This window comes from Chiloscyllium plagiosum, unplaced genomic scaffold (genome assembly GCF_037043375.1).
Source record: "Chiloscyllium plagiosum isolate Xiang-an unplaced genomic scaffold, Cpla_swu_hap1 HiC_scaffold_31, whole genome shotgun sequence".
NCBI lineage: Eukaryota > Metazoa > Chordata > Chondrichthyes > Orectolobiformes > Hemiscylliidae > Chiloscyllium > Chiloscyllium plagiosum.
Window position 1 is genome coordinate 32,018,207 of NW_028270169.1, and position 22,381 is coordinate 32,040,587.

General features: G+C 42.8%; 1 long non-coding RNA gene across 1 annotated transcript in view; it reads right to left on the bottom strand.

Moving 5' to 3' along the window:
- Positions 1 to 2,519: 2,519 nt before the first annotated feature.
- Positions 2,520 to 22,381, bottom strand: part of LOC122564072 (uncharacterized) — a 32,845-nt gene continuing 12,983 nt past the window's right edge. Inside the window, exon 3 of the long non-coding RNA XR_015752351.1 lies at positions 2,520 to 4,399. This is a non-coding gene — a long non-coding RNA (uncharacterized LOC122564072). The remainder of the gene's footprint in view (positions 4,400 to 22,381) is intronic.

Genomic DNA, 22,381 nt, shown 5'->3' on the forward strand with positions numbered 1-22,381 from the left:
AGTGTCTGAAATATTTCTTCTTCTCCTATTTATGTTATTTGATAAAATTTTGGACCCGGATCCAAGTCTTTCAAAAGCTGACATCCTTCTGTTCAGTAAGGTGCATCTTGTGCAGAACTGTCATCATCAAGCCTTTTACTCTGGAAAGCAGAGTGCCATCTGTACAGGATTGTGGCTGGGGCGAGGCTAGGGTGCCACTTGGGCAAGGGGGAGGGTGCCATTTGAATAGGACGACAGCTAGGTGGGATGCTGCCACAGCAGGGGATGTAGTACCAAGTTGGTATCTTGCCAGGGTGCAAGGTTGCAAGGAAGCCAGGTAAATGATGTCACGCTTAGGCAAAGTTGGTGTGGTTGGGGGGAAATGGGGTCCATCAGGGGGTGGGAAGGGTAGGTGTTGGCTCTGGGGAAGTGGCAGCGAGAAGTGAGGGGTTGTCAGGTCAGTCGGGAGGAGGAAAGCAATGGGTGGGTGAGTCTGGTGGCATTGGTTATGTCGGGTCGGATGGCAGGGTTGGGGTTAATGTTGGGTTAGATCAGGTGGCAGTAACAAGATGAGTGGGTGGGGATAATTTGGGGTCAGGTTAGGTCACGGGACTGATGTCTGATGGCAGGAGTAGGGGTTGTTCAGTCACATGTGTTGTCAGGGCAGGGTTCTTTTACAGGATTGTCTGGATGTGGATTAATGCAGGAATGTCAGGTTTCCAGGAACTGGAGGTCAGGTCCGAGGGTGGGGAAAGGTTGGGTCTGGGAAGTGGTAGGGAGGATGTTAGGGGCTTGGGGGAGGTTTAGTTGGGGGTATTTGAGCAAAGCATACTGTCAGTTGAATGGTTACTCAGGAGTTAGAGTATGTAGTCAATAGTGTAACTTTTCCTGTGTAACTACTTTACATAGTCTCATCAGAACCCTCTGAATTTACTGATTTAAATTTCACAATTACATAATTACTGTTTGGGTCTTCTAAAATCTCAGAAAAGTTTATGCTTCAAGACCTCTATTTGTCTCTAAAGCCTGGGATTTGTCAGGTATGTCTGAACAACAGAGCTATTAACTGAGTCTGTGCAATTTGAGCTTGTGGCATGTGCAGAATTTTCCAGCATGCATCAATAGGTTTGACCTTGGACTTTCTAAGTACAAACTTCATTGCTACAATCTGTGAAAATAGTTATATGAGTTTCAAAATTCAGGTCAGCTTAAAAATGATCAACTGATTTGAAAAAGTCAAATTAGAGAGGGAGTCGGTGAAAGGGACAAGGGTGTGTGAAAGAGCTGGGGTGAGGAAGGGGAAAGAAATGGGAGAGGGTAGAGGTGAGAAAGCAACAGGGCTACTCAAGAAACAAAAGTTCCGATCTTTACATGGAGTTTTGTGAGAACTATCTTTGAAGACACATTTCAGACTGGCCTTTTTTAAAACAGCAGCATGGAACAGTTTTCTGTGGAGCAGAGACTCCTTATGACACCTGGCATTTAACTATTTTGTCAACATTCATGTTAATAACAGATGTGTAAATTATAGACGAATTGTATGCTGCCCCAGAGTGGATTTTCTACTTGAAATCTCATTGGAAACAGCAAACAGGGTTGCCAGTTCAGAAAAGGACTGAAAATGTGTTGCTGGAATACAGGTAGGGGTGCATTAATGGATCAAGGAAGTTCACTGGGACATTCCTGCCCCTCCCCACAGTTCATTGAATCACAGAAAAATAAAACACAAATCAAAACAATTCAGGCCATTGCCTTTACACTACCTCTGAGCAATTCACTTAGTCCTATTCCTCCACTCTATCCCCAAACCCTGCAATTGCTTCTCTTTCAAGTATTTATCCAAATACCTTCTGATCAGGTAGAATAGCGCAACATAAAAATGCCTTTCCATAAGTCCCCTTAAGCTTCGGCTGTGTCCTAGAGTGGTTTGTGAGCCTTCACCGATGAGTTAGTGTCTATTTTCATGATTAAACTTTTCCTCATTAAATTAAGACTGAGATTGACAAGTTTCTATGTATTAGCACAACGTCATTATGGGGATGTTCCTGATCATCACATTGTGTTCAGCATCATTCAGAACTCCTCGCAGTCCATGTTCAGATGTAACAGGATCTGGATAGTATCCAGATGTGGGCTGATGGGTGACAGGTGGCATTTGTGCCACACAGGTGCCAGACAATCTAACCTCCAACACTAGATGTTACCATCACTGAATCCCCCACTATCAACATCCTGGAGGGGCACCATTGACCATAAACTTAACTGGATTCATTGCATAAACACCGCAGCTACAAAAACAGGACAGAGGCTAGGAATACTGCGAGGGACACACCTCCTGACTCCCCAAAGCCTATTCACCATATACAAAGCTCATCAGGAGTGTGATGGAATATTTCCCACTTGCCTGGTGAGTGCAGCTCCAACAACACGCAGCACATTTGATACTTTCCAGGGCAAAGCACCCACTCAATTAGCACCATATCCACGTGCATCCATTCCCTCCACCACTGATGCTCAGTAGCTGCAATGTGTGCTATCTACAAGAGGCACTGCAGAAATTCACCAAAAGATCGTGAGATGGCCCCTTCCAAACCTGTGACCTCTACCATCTAGAAGGTCAAGGGCAGCAGATACATTGGAACACCACCATCTGCAAGACCCCTTCAAGCCACTCACCATCCTTCCTAGGAGATATATCACCATTCTTTCACTGTTAAAATTCCAGAATTCCATCCCTAAGGACATTGTAGAGCCAAACTAGAGCCAGCTCTGCTCTCATTCATTTGTAATTTTCTTTATTTAAGTTCAGTACAGTTGGTTTTGATCCAAGTTTATCTCTCTCAAGCAGAATGCTTAATTTGACCAGGCTATGATCACTGTTTCCTAAGTGATTTTTAAAATTACTTATTAAACCTGCCTTATTATCCATCATCAGGTCCAAAATAACCTGTTTCTATGTTGGATCCATGCAAATTGCTGGGGAACCATCCCAAGTACAGTCTATGAATTCTTCCCCATGGTTATCTCTGCCAATCTTGCCACACTTCTTGCATGAGTCTGCCTCATACAAGCCTCGTCACTCAGATTCACATAAAATTTCCTTTGTTTCGTTGAAGGGCTTTGTGAAGCTCAAGATCATACCATCAATTTGAATGTTTAAATGGCCACAAAGCAATTAACATCTCGAATGGAGGAGGCAAAACCAATTAAGTGAAAAAAAAAACAGCATTTGGCAATACATACAGCAGATGTTTAATTTACAGATAATCACTGACAGTCACTGGGATCAAACACAGGTCAATTCTCATTAACTATTTTCTCAGATGTGGGTTATTGATACTGCAGAGATCTGAAGCGTGTGACCTTTCTTGCTGTTAACATATTCAGGATATCATTACAATGAAACGTTTACACAGACTTCCTTTTAGAGTCTTGAGATTCAGAGGTGGCTGAAGTTAGAAGTTTGTTATTTATTTATATTTCACAAGGGTCACAGAATGCTTAAGATGATTGATATCTTAAACGATGAAGTCTCCATTGATGTTACAGACAGAAGAAGCACAAGCCTCAGAAGTTTCTGTAAATGTAAGCATTTACATTATTATAAGAAGGATAAGAGGTAACTTGATACAGGTGTACAAGATGTTGAGAGGCATAGATAGAGTGGGTAGCTAGAGACTTTTTCCCATGGCAGAAATGTCTATCACGAGGGGGCATAATTTTAAGGTGATTGGAGGAAGATTTAAGAAAGATGTCAGAGGTAGGTTCTTTACACAGAGTGGTGGGTGCATGGAATGCACTGCCAGCAGTGGTAGTAGCGTCAGATACATTAGGGGCATTTAAGCAACTCTTGGATAGGCATATGGAAGATCATACACTGAAGGCTGTGTAGGTTAGGCTGATCTTAGAGTAGGATAAAAAGCCAGCACAACATTGAGGGCTGAAGGGACTGTACTGTGCTGTACTGTTCTATGTTCTATGTACAAACCAATTTGTTACCAGGCAATTGTTTGAGTATGGCGAGATACGAGAAAATTTGAGTAACATTTTAATTTTACATGCCTGCTCAATGGCACAAAAATATCAGTGTCAAGGCAAGGCTTTTCACAGGGTAGTAGTGGCCCAATCCACAAACCAGAAAGTCAGGGGTAAGCCTTCTCCACCAGTAACACGCCGAGATTTTATATGGATTAATTCATTCTGTTGACTGCCCTTGTGGATTTCACTCCTCAGCTGTCTCTAAGAGCTGAAGAATAATCAGATGTCCGGCAGTTCTTCAGTAGCAGTAGTGTCATCGCAATCACTGGCCAATGCTGGGACTGAAAGAGACTCCAGAGTCACCCTCTCCCACCTCAAAATATGGCCCATAAAATCCAATAGATTCTGCCAGTTCATGTTGCTTTTAATCAGTGTAGTCCAGCTGAAATCAAACAAAATATTGGAGGAGTTTTAAATAGCAGTCATGTCAAACCGAAACGGGTTTATTAAAATGACAAATGGACCAAAAAGAGCAGCAGACTTGAAGATTGGGAGCAGTTTAGAGTTCAGCAAAGGAGGGCAAAAGGATTGATGAGGAGAGGGGATATAATGGATAAGAGTAAGCTTATGGGGAACATACAGACTGATTGTAAAAGTTTCTATAGGTGTGTGAAGACAAAAAAATTAGTGAAGACAAAAGCTCAGAGTTCTACATATGTAATTTGTGGGGTGAATTTGTACTTGCAGAGTTACATTGCACTTTGCTCAAAAACTGCATACATTCATGTGGAACTCTGAGCTCAAAAACTGCATGAATTTATGTAAAACTCTGTTATCTCACTTTTTAGATTAGAATCAATCTAAACATCAGGTCATAGACAGAGAACACAGGGGGCTAACATCTTCAACATATTGTCTAGCTATCACCGTTGTTAACAGCTAACCCGAGAATGCAACTTAAAAAAAAAGGTTTTGTGATTTACACATGAAAGAAGTGAAACTATCACTGTATTCTAACAGATGAAAGGCTTAACAGACAATCAGTTTTTCAATGTATAATTTCAGTTACATCACACTGCAAATTTTTGCCATAAATTCTGTGTTAGGATCGAGCCCTCCACAATCACCTGATGAAGGAGCGTCGCTCCGAAAGCTTGTGTGCTTCCAATTAAACCTGTTGGACTATAACCTGGTGTTGTGTGATTTTTAACTTTATACACCCCAGTCCAACACTGGCATCTCCAAATCAGAAATGGAAATAAGTGTAATAACTCCATGCTTGTAGACAAGATGGTGAGGAGGATGCAGAGATGGTTCAATGTGGTTTGACAAGTTGACTGAGTAAGCAAATGTAAGGCAGGTAAAAAAACATTGTTGATAAGCATGAGTTATCCACTTTGGCAGCAAAACAGAAATGTTATCTGAATGGAGATAGTTTGGGAAAGGGGAAGGTGCAATGAGACCTGGATGTCCATGTACACTAGTTGCTAAACATAAGCATGCAGGTGCAGAAGGTGGTGAAGAAGGCAGATAGGGGTACGTTGGCTTCCATAGTGAGAGGATTCAAGCACAGGAGCAGGAATGTCTTGCTGCAAATAAGCAGGGTCTTTGTGAGGCCACACCTGGAATATTGTGTGCAATTTTGTTTTCCTTCTTGAAGAAGGATGTTCTGGCTATGGAGGGAGAGCAACAAAAGTTTACCTGGGGATTCCTGGGGATGGCAGGACTGACATATGAATAGAGACTGGACCAGTTAGGAATATACTCGCTGAAGTTTAGAAAACGATGGGGGATCTCATTGAAATATACAAAATTCTAATAGGGCTAGACAGGGTAAATGTGGAAAGCATCTTCCCATGACCGGAAAGTCCAGAATTAGAGGTTACTGTCTAAGGATGCAGTGTAGGTCATTAAGGACTGAGATAAGGAGAAATTTCTTCACCCAGAGAGTTGTGAGCCTATGGTATTCTCTGTTGAAAGCATAGAAAACTGTTGAGCCAAAACATTAGATGTTTTCAAGAAGAGGTTAGATATATCTCTTCAGGTTAAAGAAATCAAAGGATGCAAGGAGAAAGCAGGACAAGTTAACTTGTGAGTGGGAAAATCAGCCATGATCATATTAAATGGTGAAGCAGGCGCTTAAAGGACCAAATGGCCTACTCTTGTTCCCATTTTCTATCTTTTTACATTTCTCTGTTTGATCTGGAAGCTGCCCCAACTACAACACCGGCCACAGCCAAAATAGTGTGTTTGGCACGTTTCTCCTGATTGTTTCCATTTCCAGCCATTCAAGCAACCTCTTCAAACTGGGTTAGGCACTAAATCAATTACTTACAGGGAATATAACTGACGTCCTTATTAAAGAAGATTAGTTTTTAATGATAAAAACATTTTTAGCTCCATTTGTACATTTACAAAAGCTTACTGCTCTTCAATATATCAATAAACATATTTCAATGTGAAAAAGTAAGAAAGAGATCAATCTGAGACTGGTGCAGCTGAGAAAAGAAGTGAGTCAAACAGTCAGGGCAGGCTGGGACAAAGCAGAGAACAAGGTAGAACTGATAAATTAAACTGCATTTATTTCAATGCAAGAGGCCTAACAGGGAAGGTAAGTGAACTCAGGGCATGGTTAGGAACATGGGACTGGGGTGTCATAGCAATTATAAAAATGTGGCTCAGGGATGGGCAGGACTGGCAACTTAATGTTCCAGGATACAAATACTACAGGAAGGACAGAAATGAAGGCAATAGAGAAGAGGGAATGGCGTTTTTGATAAAGGATAGCGTAATAGCTGTACTGAGGGAGGATATTCCCAGAAATACGTCCATGGAAGTTATTTGGGTGGAACTGAAAAGTAAGAAAGGGATGATCACCTTATTGGGATTCTATTATAGACTCCCTAATAGTCAGAGGGAAACTGAGAAACAGATATGTAAGGAGATCCCAGTTATCTGTAAGAATAATAGAGTGGTTATGGTAGGGGATTTTAACTTTCCAAACATAGACTGGGACTGTCACAGTGTTAAGTGTTTAGATGGAGAAGAATTTGTTAGGTGTGTACAAGAAAGTTTTCTAATTCAGTATGTGGATGTACCAACTAGAGAAGGTGCAAAACTTGACTTACTCTTGGGAAATGAGGCAGGGCAGGTGACTGAGGTGTCAGTGGGGGAGCATTTTGGGGCCAGCGACCATAATTCTATTAGATTTGAAATAGTGATGGAAAAGGATAGACCAGATATAAAAGTTGAAGTTCTAAATTAGAGAAAGGCTAATTTTGACAGTATTAGGCAAGAACTTTCAAAAGCTGACCGGGGGCAGATGTTCGCAAGTAAAGGGGATGGATGGAAAATGGGAAGCTATTAGAAATGAGATAATGAGAGTCCAGAGACGGTATATCCATGTTAGGGTGAAAGGAAAGGCTGGTAGGTGCAGAGAATGCTGGCTGACTGAAGAAATTGAGAGTTTGGTTAAGAAAAAGGAAGCATATGTCAGGTATAGACAAGATAGAGCAAATGAATCCTTAGAAGAGTATAAAGGCAGTAGGAGTATACTTAAGAGGAAAATCAGGAGGGCAAAAAAGGGACATGCGATAGCTTTGGCAAATAGAGTTAAAGAGAGTCCAAAGGATTTTTACAAATACGTTAAACAAAAGGATAGCTAGGGAGAGAATAGGGCCCCTCAAAGATCAGCAATGTGGCCTTTGTAAAAGGTAAAAACAAGGACTGCAGATGCTGGAAACCAGAGTCTAGATTAGAGTTGTGCTGGAAAAGCACAGCGGGTCAGGCAGCAACTGAGGAGCAGGAAAATCAACGTTTCGGGCAAAAGCCCTTCATCAGGAATAGATGCAGGGTGTCTGCAGAGTGGAGAGATAAATGAGAGGAGAAAGTAGCATAGAGGCCAAAGGGATAGCCATGAGCACCCGTATGGGCCCCAGCTATGCCTGTCTCGTTGTTGGCTACAAAGAACAGTCCATCTTCCGTAGTTACACCGGCACCACTCCCCACCTCTTCCTCCGCTACATTGATGACTGCATCGGCGCCACCTCGTGCTCCCGAGAGGAGGTTGAGCAATTCATCAACTTCACCAACACAATCCACCCCAACCTTAAATTCACCTGGACCATCTCGGACACCTCCCTCCCCTTCCTGGACCTCTCCACCTCCATTAATGATGACCGACTTGACACCGACATTTTTTACAAACCCACCGACTCCCGCAGCTACCTGGATTACACCTCTTCCCACCCTACCTCCTGCAAAAATACCATCTGTATTCCCAATTCCTCCGCCTCCGCCGTATCTGCTCCCAGGAGGACCAGTTCCACCACAGAACACACCAGATGGCCTCTTACTTTAGAGACAGCAATTTCCCTTCCCACGTGGTTAAACATGCCCTCCAACGCATCTCATCCACATCCCGCCCCTCCGCCCTCAAATCCCACTCCTCCAACCGTAACAAGGACAGACTCCCCCGGTGCTCACCTTCCACCCTAACAACCTTCGCATAAACCAAATCATCTGACGACATTTCTACCACCTCCAAACAGATCCCACCACCACGGATATATTTCCCTCCCCACCCATTTCCGCTTTCCATAAAGACCATTCCCTCTGTGACTACCTGGTCAGCTCCACGCCCCCCTACAACCCACCCTCCCATCCTGGCACCTTCCCCTGCCACCGCAGGAATTGTAAAACCTGTGCCCACACCTCCTCCCTCACCTTCATCCAAGGCCCAAAAGGAGCCTTCCACATCCATCAAAGTTTTACCTGCACATCCACCAATATCATTTATTGTATCCATTGCACCCGATGCGGTCTCCTCTACATTGGGGAGACTGGACACCTTCTAGCAGAGCGCTTTAGGGAACATCTCCGGGACACCCGCACCAATCAACCCCACCACCCTGTGGCCCAACATTTCAACTCCTCCTCCCACTCTGCTGAGGACATGGAAGTCCTGGGCCTCCTCCACTGCCGCTCCCTCACCGCCAGACACCTGGAGGAAGAATGCCTCATCTTCCACCTCGGATAACTTCAACTCCAGGGCATCAATGTGATTTCATCAGTTTCCTCATGTCCCCTTCCCCCACCTCATCCCAGCTCCAGCCTTCCAGCTCAGCACTGCCCTCATGACCTGTCCTACCTGTCTATCTTTCTTTCCACCTATCCACTCCACCCTCCTCTCTGACCTATCACCTCCATCCCTACCCCCATTCACCTGTTGTACTGTAGATATGTTACTTCCTCCCCACCCCCACCCCCCTCTCATTTATCTCTCCACTCTGCAGGCACCCTGCCTCTATACCTAATGAAGGGCTTTTGCCCGAAACGTTGATTTTCCTGTTCCTTGGATGCTGCCTGACTGGCTGTGCTTTTCCAGCACCACTCTAAATCTAGACAGAAGGTGGCCTTTGTGTGGAACCGCAGGAGAATGGGAACAACAATAAACGGGTATTTTGCATCAATGTTTATTGTGGAAAAGGACATGGAGGATATAGAATATAGGGAAATAGACGGTGATATCTTGAAAAATGTCCATATTACGGAGGAGGAAGTGCTGGATGTCTTCAAATGCATAAAAGTAGATATATCCACAGGATTTGATCAGGTGTATTCTAGAACTCAGTGGGAAGCTAGGGAAGTGTTTGCTGGGCCCCTTGCTGAGATATTTGTAACATCGATAGTCACAGGTGAGGTGCTGGAAGATTGGAGATTGGCTAATGTGGTGCCACTATTTAAGAAAGATGGTAAGGACAAGCCTGGAAACTATAGACCAGTGAGCCTGACATCGGTGATGGGCAAGTTGTTGGAGGGAATCCTGAGTTACAGGATGTACATGTATTTGGAAAGGCAAGGTCCGATTGGGGATAGTCAACATCGCTTTGTGCATGGGAAATCATGTCTCACAAACTTGATTGAGTTTTTTGAAGAAGTAACGAAGGGGATTGATGAGGACAGAGTGGTAGATGTGATCTATATGGACTTCAGTAAGATATTCGACAAGGTTCCTCATGGGAGACTGGTTAGCAAGGTTATATTCCACGGAATACAGGGAGAACTAGCCATTTGGATACAGAACTGGCTCAAAGGTAGAAGACAGAGGTTGGTGGTGGAGGGTTGTTTTTCAGACTGTAGGCCTGTGACCACAAGGATTGGTGCTGGGTCCACTACTTTTCGTCATTGATATAAATGATTTGGATGCGAGCATAAGACGTTTAGTTAGTAAGTTTGCAGATGACACCAAAATTGGAGGTGTAGTGGACAGTGAAGAAGGTTACCTCAGATTACAATGGATCTTGATCAGATGGGCCAGTAGGCTGCGAAGTGGCACATGGAGTTTAATTTAGATAAATGTGAGGTGCTGCATTTTGGGAAAGCAAATCTTAGCTGGACTTATACATCTAATGGTAAGTTTGTGAGGAGTGTTGCTGAACAAAGAGACCTTGGAGTGCAGGTTCTAGTTCCTTGAAACAGGAGTTGCAGGTAGATAGGATAGTGAATAAGGCATTTGATATGCTTTCCTTTATTGGTTAGAGTATTGAGTACAGGAGTTGGGAGGTCATGTTGCAGCTGTACAGGACATTGGTTAGGCCACTGTTGGAATATTGCATGCAGTTTTGGTCTCCTTCCTATTGAAAGAATGTTGTGAAACTTGAAAGTGTTTAGAAAAGATTTACAAGGATGTAGTCAGGGTTGGAAGATTTGAGCTAAAGAAAGAGGTTGAACAGGCTGGGGCTGTTTTCCCTGGAGCATCAGAAGCTGAAGGGTGACCTTATAGAGGTTTATAAAATCATGAGGGGCATGGATAGGATAAGTAGACAAAGTCTCTTCCCTGGGGTGGGGGAATCCAGAACTAGAGGGCATAGGTTTAGGGTGAGAGGGGAAAGGGGCAACGTTTTCATGCAGAAGGTGGTACATGTATGGAATGAGCTGCCAGACAAAGTGGTGGAGGCTGGTATATTGCAACATTTAAAAGGCATCTGGATGAGTGTACGAATAGGAAGGGTTTGGAGGAATATGGGCCAGGTGCTAGCAGGTGGGACTAGATTGGTTTGGGATATCTGGTTGGCATGGACAAGTTGGACCAAAGGATCTGTTTCTGTGCTGTACATCTCTATGATTCTATGACTCTAGAAGTTTGATTATGTTGCTGGATTGCATTTGTAAATCATTGAACATTTGTGATTGTGTAAATGAATTTGAACAGAAATTGAGCCGTCACTTCACTTCAGTGTCGTTGCAAGTGCAACTTACATCCAGTTTTGGAATTGCATCCAATGTGGAAACTTTTCTCTTTAATTTGCAATTTTCCTATTTGGTGAACTTTGCAAGCTTACTGCAAAGATCCATGAGGTCACAGAATCATCAAAATACCAAGAACTGCAAAATAGTCCAAATAGTACAAATAAACATCAGGGTCAGGAAGCATCTGTGGAAGAAAAATGAGTCAGCCAGCCACATTTTCAGGTCTGAAGAAAGGCAAGAAACTTCAGGGTTACCACTGCCTGTGGAATAATATCCCAGACAAGTCAGAAGCGGACAGGACATCGGTGGTGGTGTTTCTCTTTAATGAGTATTGCTATGGATTCTTGTTGTCTTTGGTTCCAAGATGGTCGATAATAATCACACTTTTAAGTGTGGAAAGCATAAGAATTCTTTTTAATTATCGCCATTCTGCCTTGTACAATAGAGCCGGTCCTGATTCACATGACTCTCAATGCAGCCATGAATGTAGCCCTTGGAACACTAGTTTCCGACTAACCAGTTTCTAGCTCTTTAGAAGCAATGCAAGGACATATAACAATTAGAAAAAGTATATCATATTAATGCATTTAAGATCCAATATAATCATAGAACCTGTACAGGGTAGAAGCAGGCCATTTGACCCAACAAGTCCACACTGATGCTCCAAAGTGTAAGTCAGCTAATCCCCTATCCTATTACTCCACATTCCCCCTGACTAATGCACCTAACTCAGATCCCAGAACATATAGCATGGCCAATTCCCCTAGCCTGCACATCTTTGGATTGTGGGAGGAAACCAGAGCACCCGGAGGAAACCCAGGCAAACATGGGAAGAATGTGCAAACTCCACACAGACAGTCACTCAAACTGGAATCAAACTCGGGTCCCTGGCGCTGTGAACAGCTGTGCTAACTACTGAGCCATTGTGCCACGGTGAGATACTTTCCTATTGATGCTTTGGATTTATATCTAGAACATCCAGATTTTAACTGCGAGAATTCAGGTCAATTAATCTTTGTTTGGAAGCTTCTGAATTAACCCTTTTGATACTACACTTTCTTCAGTGATTCCAATGGAAGTATAACTTCTACTCCAGATGTCATGATTATCTGTACAATATTGCAATATAAACTCATTAAAATATGGACAGCAGAGGAGTATCAAATGATTTCCTGAAACAACTATTACAACATGGAGGTGGACCCCTCTGTTAATTAAACCAAGCGCCTAGAAAAGCTTCCTTCAACTCGTAATCTGTTAAAATATGAGTGATAGAGAACTCCCAAATTCCACTTTTTAAAGAAAATATCATCATTTTATTTTTTAAACTCTAAAAGTGGATATTAAACAACAATTATTCACAACTCTAAGCCCCCTTTTCTCTTAACTGCTTACTATCTGCCTTCAACTTTTTCACAATATGCTGTTCCAATAAGACATTTATTAAAATTAAGGCAACTTAATTTCAAAACCACAGTCTCTGTCTTCTTCTGTGTCGTCACTCTTCCAGCTGCTGATTTCCCTGAGTCGATCTTTCTTTTTACCGTGAGTAGTTTCACATGAAAAGGTACCTTTGATAGACAGTCTTTTCTAATTTCTTTGAGAGCAAGATGTTAAATGTGTAATTAGCTCTCTGTGAGTTTCTCTCTCTACTGCAGTTGTTCACTGCCCAATTTCCAAAATGTCCAGCCAACTTTGGATTGTCTCATTGGTTCGATATTGGCAAAACAATTAATTCAACCTCAAGTGGGTTTTAGTATCCTGGGGCAAAATTTAAACTGATTGGTTCTATTCGAATTATTGTCAAAACAGCAACCAAAACTCAGATATCTACTTCACAGCTAAATGTTGTATATTTTCAATTTTTCAGTACACTCTGGGACTGCCATCTATTCATATGCACAGGTGCTTGTAACCTTTCAGTTCAGAACAGCATTCTCTCTTTCTTAAAGGTACAGTACGCGCCTTTAACCTCATAACACTATAAAAGTAAAAATGTTAATTTCATTTGGGCAAGTGATCATTCCTCATCAATTACAGAAGTTTGTAACTTCAATATGTTTCTGTTTCTTTCTGTTTATTCCTGTGTATTCATCATTTTTCAGTTTCAGTGAATCACTTCTCACTGAGGAGGCCAAATAATTGATTTGATCTCAAAATAAAATGATCATTTTTGCTATGATGGCAGTAACAAGCAAGATTTTGTGTGACAGTAGAATCTGGTTGTGCTTTAGATGTGGTAGGGTGTACTCAATACAAAGCTGCACCCTTGTCCCTGATCCAGAGGCTTCAGGATTTGGTTGTTCACAGGCTTCACGGTCTTACCCACAATGATGAATGTTTGGGGCTGCTCGGCTTTGTAACTGAAGTTCCAGAAAAAGAAAAGAGTTGAAATATCTAAAAAATGAGTGACAGCATTTCACATTTTAATTCCTGTTTGGCATCAGGAATGAACAGGGAGTTCTGGGGATGAATGTTTGGCTTTGTGGTTTGTAAACAGCAGCTGGAACTGTCTGATTTTGTGCAGTAGGTCAGTTTTATTAGCAAACTGCTGATTGAACTAATTTAAAATTACCCTTTCCCCCCAGGCAGCGCAGGAATGTTCAAAGCTAGCCTACAGTGGGTCATCCAGCAGTCAATTGGATGTGACTGGGGGAGTCTTTAGTACCCAGTTAATTGATCGAAAGGCCCGCTAAACGATTCCACTAACCCTAGGCGTGGAGAATGAGTGTAGAGTTATGCTTGACATTTGAGAGTAATCCACTCATTTTTTCCTATACAAGTATGTCACAGTTATTTTGTTTTGATTCTGTAAATCTGTTACCCTGGTTTGTTTTCTTTACTGCTGGGATTCAAATGAACATTTTAAAGACATTAGTTAAACCTCAGCTGGAGTATTGTAAACAGTTCCTATAGCCACACTACATTAGAGACAGCACTGAAGGGAGCACAAGATAGAACTGTCCACAGTACTCCAGCTGAGGTCTAACCAGTATTTAATATAAGTCTTGATAAACCTCCCTGTTCTTGGTTTCAGTTATGAGGAAAGATTGGAGATGTTGGGACTGTTTTTGTTGGAGAAGAAAAGCCTAACAAGAGACTTGATAGAAGTTTTCATAACTTCTATCACAGTGGCACGGTGGCACAGTGGTTAGCACTGCTGTCTCACAGCGCCAGAGACTTGGGTTCAATTCCCGCCTCAGGCGACTGACTGTGAGGAGTTTGCACATTCTCCCCGTGTCTGCGTGGGTTTCCTCCGGGTGCTCCGGTTTCCTCCCACAGTCCAAAAATGTGCAGGTCAGGTGAATGGGCCATGCTACATTGCCCCTAGTGTTAGGTGCAGGGGTAAATGTAGGGGAATGGATCTGGGTGGGTTGCGCTTCGGCAGGTCGGTGTGGACTTGTTGGGCCGAAGGGCCTGTTTCCACACTGTAAATAATCTAATCTAATCTAATAATCATGAGGGAGTTGGGCAGAGTTTATAAGGAGAAACTATACTGAGTTGAGAACCAGGGGTATAGTTTTAAAATACTTTGTAAAGAAATTATTTGTGATGTGATGAAAAGAACTCTTTCACACTGTGAGGACTGAGGGTATGGAATGCACTACCTGAACATGTCGTGGTGATGGGTTCAGTGAAGGATTCAGGAGGGTATTGAATGGTTATTTAAAGAGAAAGGTTATGGGGAAAAGTCTGGATTCTGGCATAAAGTTAAATTGGTCAGAGAACAGACACAAAGGGTCAGATTCTGTGATTCATTGAATTCTTTGACACTTCTAATTTCTTATTAAATGGCCAAAAGTATTCAAAAACAGGTAACAGGTAACAATATATTTGTTCACTATATGGTTGCAGTTGCATGACATTGTAATCTTTTGCTATATGTCTTATGTGTCTTATGATCCTGCTCCACAGCTACCTGATGAAGGAGCAGGGCTCTGAAAGCTAGTGCTTCCAAACAAGCCTGTTGAACCATAACCTGGTGTTGTGTGATTTTTAACTTTGTACTTCCTAAAGACGATGCTGAAGATTCAGCCCACTTTATATGATTTAATCCTGAGGTATGGATCAAATACACAACTTTCTGATTCATCAGCAACAGTACAAACAACTGACTGAGCTGATTAAAGGAGCAGAATGCAACTTAGCTGCTATCATCCAGACAGTTGGATAGAATATTCTTTCCATTGATACTGCTTTTAGTATTGTTTATCAAAGAACTTTCTGCCAAATTATAACTTGGCTCCGTTCAATTGTCAGACACTCTTGTTGCCTTAAAATGAACATATATGGTTTCCTGCCTAAGTAGAAAACACTTCTGTTTTTGCAGCTCAGAAGTGCTGAGAAATGTCAAAATTACAATCTTTTGCATGTTTTTTTCTCTGCAAAGTCTGTGCAGACCTGATTCAGAATCTTTGTGCCTACTTATGGATTTTTTAAATAATTAAAGTACATAAGACCAGAAGACATAGGAACAGAATTAGACCATTCAGCCCATTGGGTTTGATCTGCCACATGATCATTGGTGAATAGATTCTCAACCCATTCTGCTATCTCACCATAACCCTTGATCCCCTTACCAATCAGGAAGCTTCTTATCTCTGTCTTAAACACAGACAATGACTTGGTCTCCACAGTTCTCTGTGGCAATGAATTCCACAACTTAACCACCCTCTGGCTAGAGAAATTCCCTTCATCTTAGTTCTAAAGTGTTACAACATGTGGTAATCCCACCCTGTAAATCTTAAACCAGCAGCATAGAAAAGATTAATCCCGTACAGGAATCTGTGAAAATTAACAACTTTATTTCTTAAACTGTAACAGAGAATAATTAACTAACAACTATTTACAACTCCTTTCTCTAACCTATCATTTACCTTCCCCATCTACATTACTAATCCAATAAAACCCCCGATTAAGATTTACCAAAAATTCAAATTTCAACACTAGTCAGCTGTTGAATCTTCTCTTTATATCTTCTTCTGTCTTCTTTTCTTCTTCTTAGGGATTTCTGTTTCACAGGTCACTGATTGATAAAGATACCTTTAAGGTAGGTCTGACTAGCAGCCTACATCTGTTGGTCTTTTGGCAGTTCTCCTCCCAACTGTTCAATTTTTCCTGGTCTTAAACCCCCAAAGCATCGGATTGTGTCATTGGCTTTTAAGATTATCACTATACCAAATTCAAACTAGATTGGAGTTCGGTTTTTTGGGGGGGTATAATTTAAATTGATTGGCCTAATTCAAATTTGTTTTTGTCTTCAGGCAACCAGCTATGCTAGCTGCTGGACCAAAAGGTTACATTATATCTTGTTCAGAACATGTGGTGCTATCAGGTAGTTCTGCTAGCTTTTAACTTTCTTAAAGATACAGTACACCCACAGCTTCATAACAAAAGAATCGTCTCTTCACTCTGAGACTGTGCCCTCAAGTCATAGTTTCTCCTAATCGTGGAAATTTCTTCTCCACATCCACTCCATCCAAGCCTCTCAGTATTCTGTACGTTACAATGAGATCCCACTTCCCTGCTCCCCCCCTCCACCCATCTTTCCAAACTCTATTACATGAAGACCTACAGTCCTCAACCACTCCTCATATGACAAGTCCTTCATTATGGAGCTCATTCTTGTAAATGTCCTCTGGACACCCTCCAAGGGCAGCAGATCTTTCCCAAAATACGGGGCCCAAAACTGCTCACAATATTCCAAAGGCAGTCTGATCAAAGCAGTACATTTCTGCTCTAGTATTCTAGCACCCTTGAAATGAATACTACCATTGCATTTGCCTTCTGAATTTCCAAGTGAACCTTCATGTTAATTTTAAGCAAATCACAAGACCATAAGACCATAAGACTTAAGAGCAGAAATTAGGCCATTCAGCCCATTGAGTCTGCTCTGTCTTTCAATCATGACTGATAAGTTTCTCAACCCCATTCTCCTGCTTTCTCCCTGTAACCTTTAATCCCCTTGATACTCAGGAACCTATCTATCTCAGTGACTTGGCCTCCACAGATGATTTCCATAGATTCACCACTCTCTGGCTGAAGACGTTTCTCCTTATTCCATTTAAAAGGTCTCCCTGAACTTTGTGCTTCAAATTTCCAAAGCCTTTCACTGTTTAGAAAACTGTCTACTCCTCTACTCTTCCTACCAAAGTGTATTACCTCACACTTTCCCATATTGTATTCCAACCGCCACTTCTTTGCCCAGTCTCCAAGCCAGTCTAAGTTTTTCTGCAGCCTCCTTGTTTCCTCAATTTCGTCTGTCCCTCCACCTATCTTTGTGTCATATTCAAACCTAGCAAAAATGCCCTCCCTCCCTTTGTCTAGATCGTTACTATATAATGTGAATAGTTGTAGCTCCAACACTGACCCTTGTGCAACTCCATTAGTCATCCTGAAAAAGACTCCTCTATTCCCACTCTCTGCCTTCTGCCAGTCAGCCAATCCTCTATCCATGTCAGTACCTTGTCCCGAACTCCATGGTCTTTTATTCTATTTACAGTCTCCAGTGTAGCATTTATCAAAGGCCTTCTTGAAATCCAAATACATCACATCCACTGGCTCTTCGTTGCATAACTTGCTCATTACCTCTTCAAAGATTTCTAACAAATTTGTCAGGCATGACCTCCCCTAACTCAGTCCTATTTTACCATGCTAAGTACTAAGTACTCCACAATGTTATCCTTAATAATGGACTCTAAATTTTATCAATGACCATTGTCAGGCTAACTGGCCTATTGTCTCCTGTCTTCTGTCTTCCTTCCTTCTTAAACAGGGGTGTTACATTAGCTATTTTTCAGTCTCTGGGACCCTCCCTATGCCCCTATCACCATCTCGAGAACCCCTCAGCTATCTCCTTCAGAACTTTGAGGTGTAGTTCATCCAGTATGGGTGATTTATTCATCTTCAGACTTTTCAGGTTCAGGTTCACTTTCTCCTTAGCGATGGCCACTACACTCATCTCTGCTCCCTGACTCTCTTGAAGTTCTGCTATCCTGCTGTTGTCTTCCATTGTATAAAATGATGAAAACTACCCATTCAGTGTCTCCGCCATTTCTTTGATCCCCATTACTACTTTGCCAGTGGTCCAATATCCACTCTTACCTTTCAGATACCTAAACAAAATGCTTGCAATCTTCTTTTATACTATTAGCTAGCTTATTCTTATAATTTATCTTCACCCCACTTATTGCTTATTTAGTAATCCTCTGCAGGCTTTAAACAATTCCCAATCCTTTGGCTTCTCACTAATCTTCACCACATTGTATGCTTCTTGAAATAAAAAAATTGGACATGACTTGTAAATTAACTCTAATATACTGCAGTTGACAGCAGTTTGAAAACAATGGATCACTTTCAAAATCTTCTTTTTCAGCAGTCCCTCAGGATTGAGGATGATCTGCTTTTACACCAGGGGTTGGATTCTGTGGTGGCTGACAGTCAAACCCTGAAGAAACAGATTCTGCACCCAGTGGGGCAGGTGGTGTTCGATCTGTCTGGTGGGGATGGGGAGAGTCGGGTTGGGGGGTTGGTGGGAAGGAGGCTTTTCTTGCTGTTTGCACTTTACCTCCACAGGCTCCACTTAGTGATGTTCAAAGTGGTTAGCACCTTCACGGATGCGTGTTCCTCAGTTTTTGCATTCTAAGGCAAGCAATTCCCATCTGGCGGTGGAGATGTGTCATTTGTTTTGGCTTTCAGGGTACCCTTGTAGTATTCCTCTGTCCTCCGAGAGATTGTTTACTACTGTGGAGTTTGGAGTGTTGTGTCATGCATGCAGACAATGTGGCCCATCCATCACAGCTGAACGTTTGATAACCAGCGCCTTGATAGTGGAGATACTAGCCTTGGAGCAGACGCTTGTGTTGGTACACCTAAACTACTAACGGATTTGAAGGAATTTCTGAAGGTAAGGCTAGTGATAACTCTCCAGGGATTTCAGGTGTTGGCTGCACATGATCCTGTTTCTGATCATTACGGGAGGGTGGGAGCCACAGCTCTGAGCTTGAGGTCTCAGTCTTTTAGCACACTGTTCCTCAGGTGTCCGAAGGCTGCTCTGTTGCATTGGAATCATTGTCTGCTCACACTGAGAGGAGGCTGCTGAGGAATACGAAATAATTCATATTGTCCCGGAGCTGAGTGTGGATTTTGATAGTCAGTTAAAATGCAGTGTAGTATGGCAGGAGCCTCACAAAATATTTCAAATTAAAAGCTAACCACTTGATGAATTTCCAAATTTGTTCAAATGAATAATTTCCATTAAAAATAAAGCTTAGTGAGCATTGCAAATATTGTGATTTAATTTTTATTTTAAATTCAATACCAAACATGCAAATTTGTAGCAATTTTATGAAATGTAGAGTTTAGATTAGATTAGATTACTTACAGTGTGGAAACAGGCCCTTTGGCCCAACAAGTCCATATCGACCCGCCGAAGCGCAACCCACCCATACCCTTACATTTACCCCTTACCTAACACTACGGGCAATTTAGCATGGCCAATTCACCTAACCTGCACATCTTTGGACTGTGGGAGGAAACTGGAGCACCCAGAGGAAACCCACGCAGACACGGGGAGAACGTGCAAACTCTACACAGTCAGTCGCCTGAGGCGGGAATTGAACCCGGGTCTCTGACGCTGTGAGGCAGCAGTGCTAACCACTGTGCCACCGTGCCGCCCACTGACCAAGTCACCATAAAGCAACGCCCAAGAAGATTCCAGCCTACTGTTCTCTTCTTGAGATGCTTTGTCATCAGTAAACTCTCAGGACCATTTTATGAATGAAAGTTTTGGCTTCTACTTTATTATTGTTAAGGCAAGAGATTTTGCTGCAAAAAATAAACTTCAGTCCTTCCATAAATGCATTTCTTGCAGCATTCTTCCTATTTTACTTTTAATGTGTAATTTTAAATATGAATAAAAACTACAAATCCAAACCACAAATTACAGATCATTTGAAACTGTCTGGAACCTGAAATGCTCATTTGAATCTGGTCATGTAGACAATGTGCTCTTGGGTTTAGTCACGTAGACATTCAAATAAAACTCCTCTTTTTCAAAAATAAAATTAAAGGTGAATTTTATGCCAACTGGAGAGAGGCATGTTAATGTTAAAATGTAATTAATTTATACCTTGCACTCCACATTAGCGGCAATTACACTCATAGCTGGTAAAGTAGGGGTTGAAACTTCTCCCTACATTTCCTTCTGTCTGCTCTGAAAGAGGCTCATTTATTGTACTTTGGAATCAGAGAATTTGATCTAAAAAGTTCTACCAGTCTTCAAATTAATACTGGCATCCTCAAGCTGGTGATATACTGACACCTATAAGTAACACCAGACAGCTTGCAAGTGAGATCGCTTTAAGAACTAGGTCATAATGACAAGAAGAAGGGCTCTCAGGCAAGGTCTTAAAAAAGACCATGTAGAAAGGCGGTCAGATACAGTGGAGAGTGTTTAGTTTTGGAAATGTGTGCAGGCCAGTTTAGCTGGGGTGATAATAGCAGCAGGCAGGGGTGGGTGGGATGTGATCAAGATGAAGGGATGGTGAAATATTTTCAAGCCGACGGTGTGTGATTGAAGAGGGACGTGGGGTTGATGTGTTCCCATATACTCAATGCCTTTGGTCTTCCAGTGGTAGAGATGATAGAATTGGGAAGAAACCTTGACATTTTGCAGTACATCTTGTAAATGGTACTCACCGAAGGTTATGTAAAATGCTAAGGGGTTGGATGGAGTGGTCAGGTCGACTACTTATTCACGGAAGAGTTTTCTGAGAACATTCTTCCAAGAATAGGTAGGCTGCCTGACCACTGGACAGCATTCCATTACAGGACGAGGGCAACTCACCACAGAATTCCTAGACTCTGACTCGGTCTTTGATTCTTTCCTTGTAGCCACATTATTTACATTGCTGAAAATGTGTTGCTGGAAAAGCAGCAGTTCAGGCAGCATCCAAGGAGCAGGAGAATCGACGTTTCGGGCATGAGCCCTTCTTCAGGAATGAGGAAAGTGTGCCAAGCAAGCTAAGCTAAAAGGTAGGGAGGAGGGATTTGGGGGAGGGGCGTTGAAAATGCGATAGGTGGAAGGAGGTTAAGGTGAGGGTGATAAGGTGAGGGTGATATGCCGGAGTGGGGCGGAGAGGTCAGGAAGAAGATTGCAGGTTAGGAAGGCGGTGCTGAGTTCGAGGGTTGGGACTGAGACAAGGTGGGGGAGGGGAAATGAGGAAACTGGAGAAATCTGACTTCATCCCTTGTGGTTGGAGGGTTCTTAGGCAGAAGATGAGACGCTCTTCCTCCAGCCGTCGTGTTGCTAAGGTCTGGCGATGGAGGAGTCCAAGGACCTGCATGTCCTTGGTGGAGTGGGAGGGGGAGTTAAAGTGTTGAGCCACAGGGTGGTTGGGTTGGTTGGTCCGGGTGTCCCAGAGGTGTTCTCTGAAACGTTCCGCAAGTAGGCGGCCTGTCTCCCCAATATAGAGGAGGCCACATCGGATGCAGCGGATGCAGTAAATGATGTGTGTGGAGGTGCAGGTGAATTTGTGGCAGATATGGAAGGATCCCTTGGGATCTTGGAGGGAAGTAAAGGGGGAGGTGTGGGCGCAAGTTTTGCATTTCTTGCGGTTGCAGGGGAAGGTGCCGGGTGTGGAGGTTGGGTTGATGGGGGATGTGGACCTGACAAGGGAGTCACGGAGGAAGTGGTCTTTTCGGAACGCTGATAGGGGAGGGGAGGGAAATATATCCCTGGTGGTGGGGTCCGTTTGGAGGTGGCGGAAATGACGACAGATGATACGATGTATATGGAGGTTGGTGGGGTGGTAGGTGAGGACAAGTGGGGTTCTGTCCTGGTGGCGATTGGAGGGGCGGGACTCAAGGGCGGAGTAGCGGGAAGTGGAGGAGATGCGGTGGAGAGCATCATCGACCACGTCGGGGGGAAATTGCGGTCTTTGAAGAAGGAGGCCATCTGGGTTGTTCGGTATTGGAACTGGTCCCCCTGGGAGCAGATGCAGCGGACACGAAGGAATTGGGAAAATGGGATGGTGTTTTTACAGGGGGCAGGGTGGGAGGAGGTGTAGTCTAGATAGCTGTGGGAGTCGTTCGGATTATAGTAAATGTCCGTGTTGATTCAGTCGCCCGAGATAGAAATGGAGAGGTCTAGGAAGGGGAGGGAGGAGTCTGA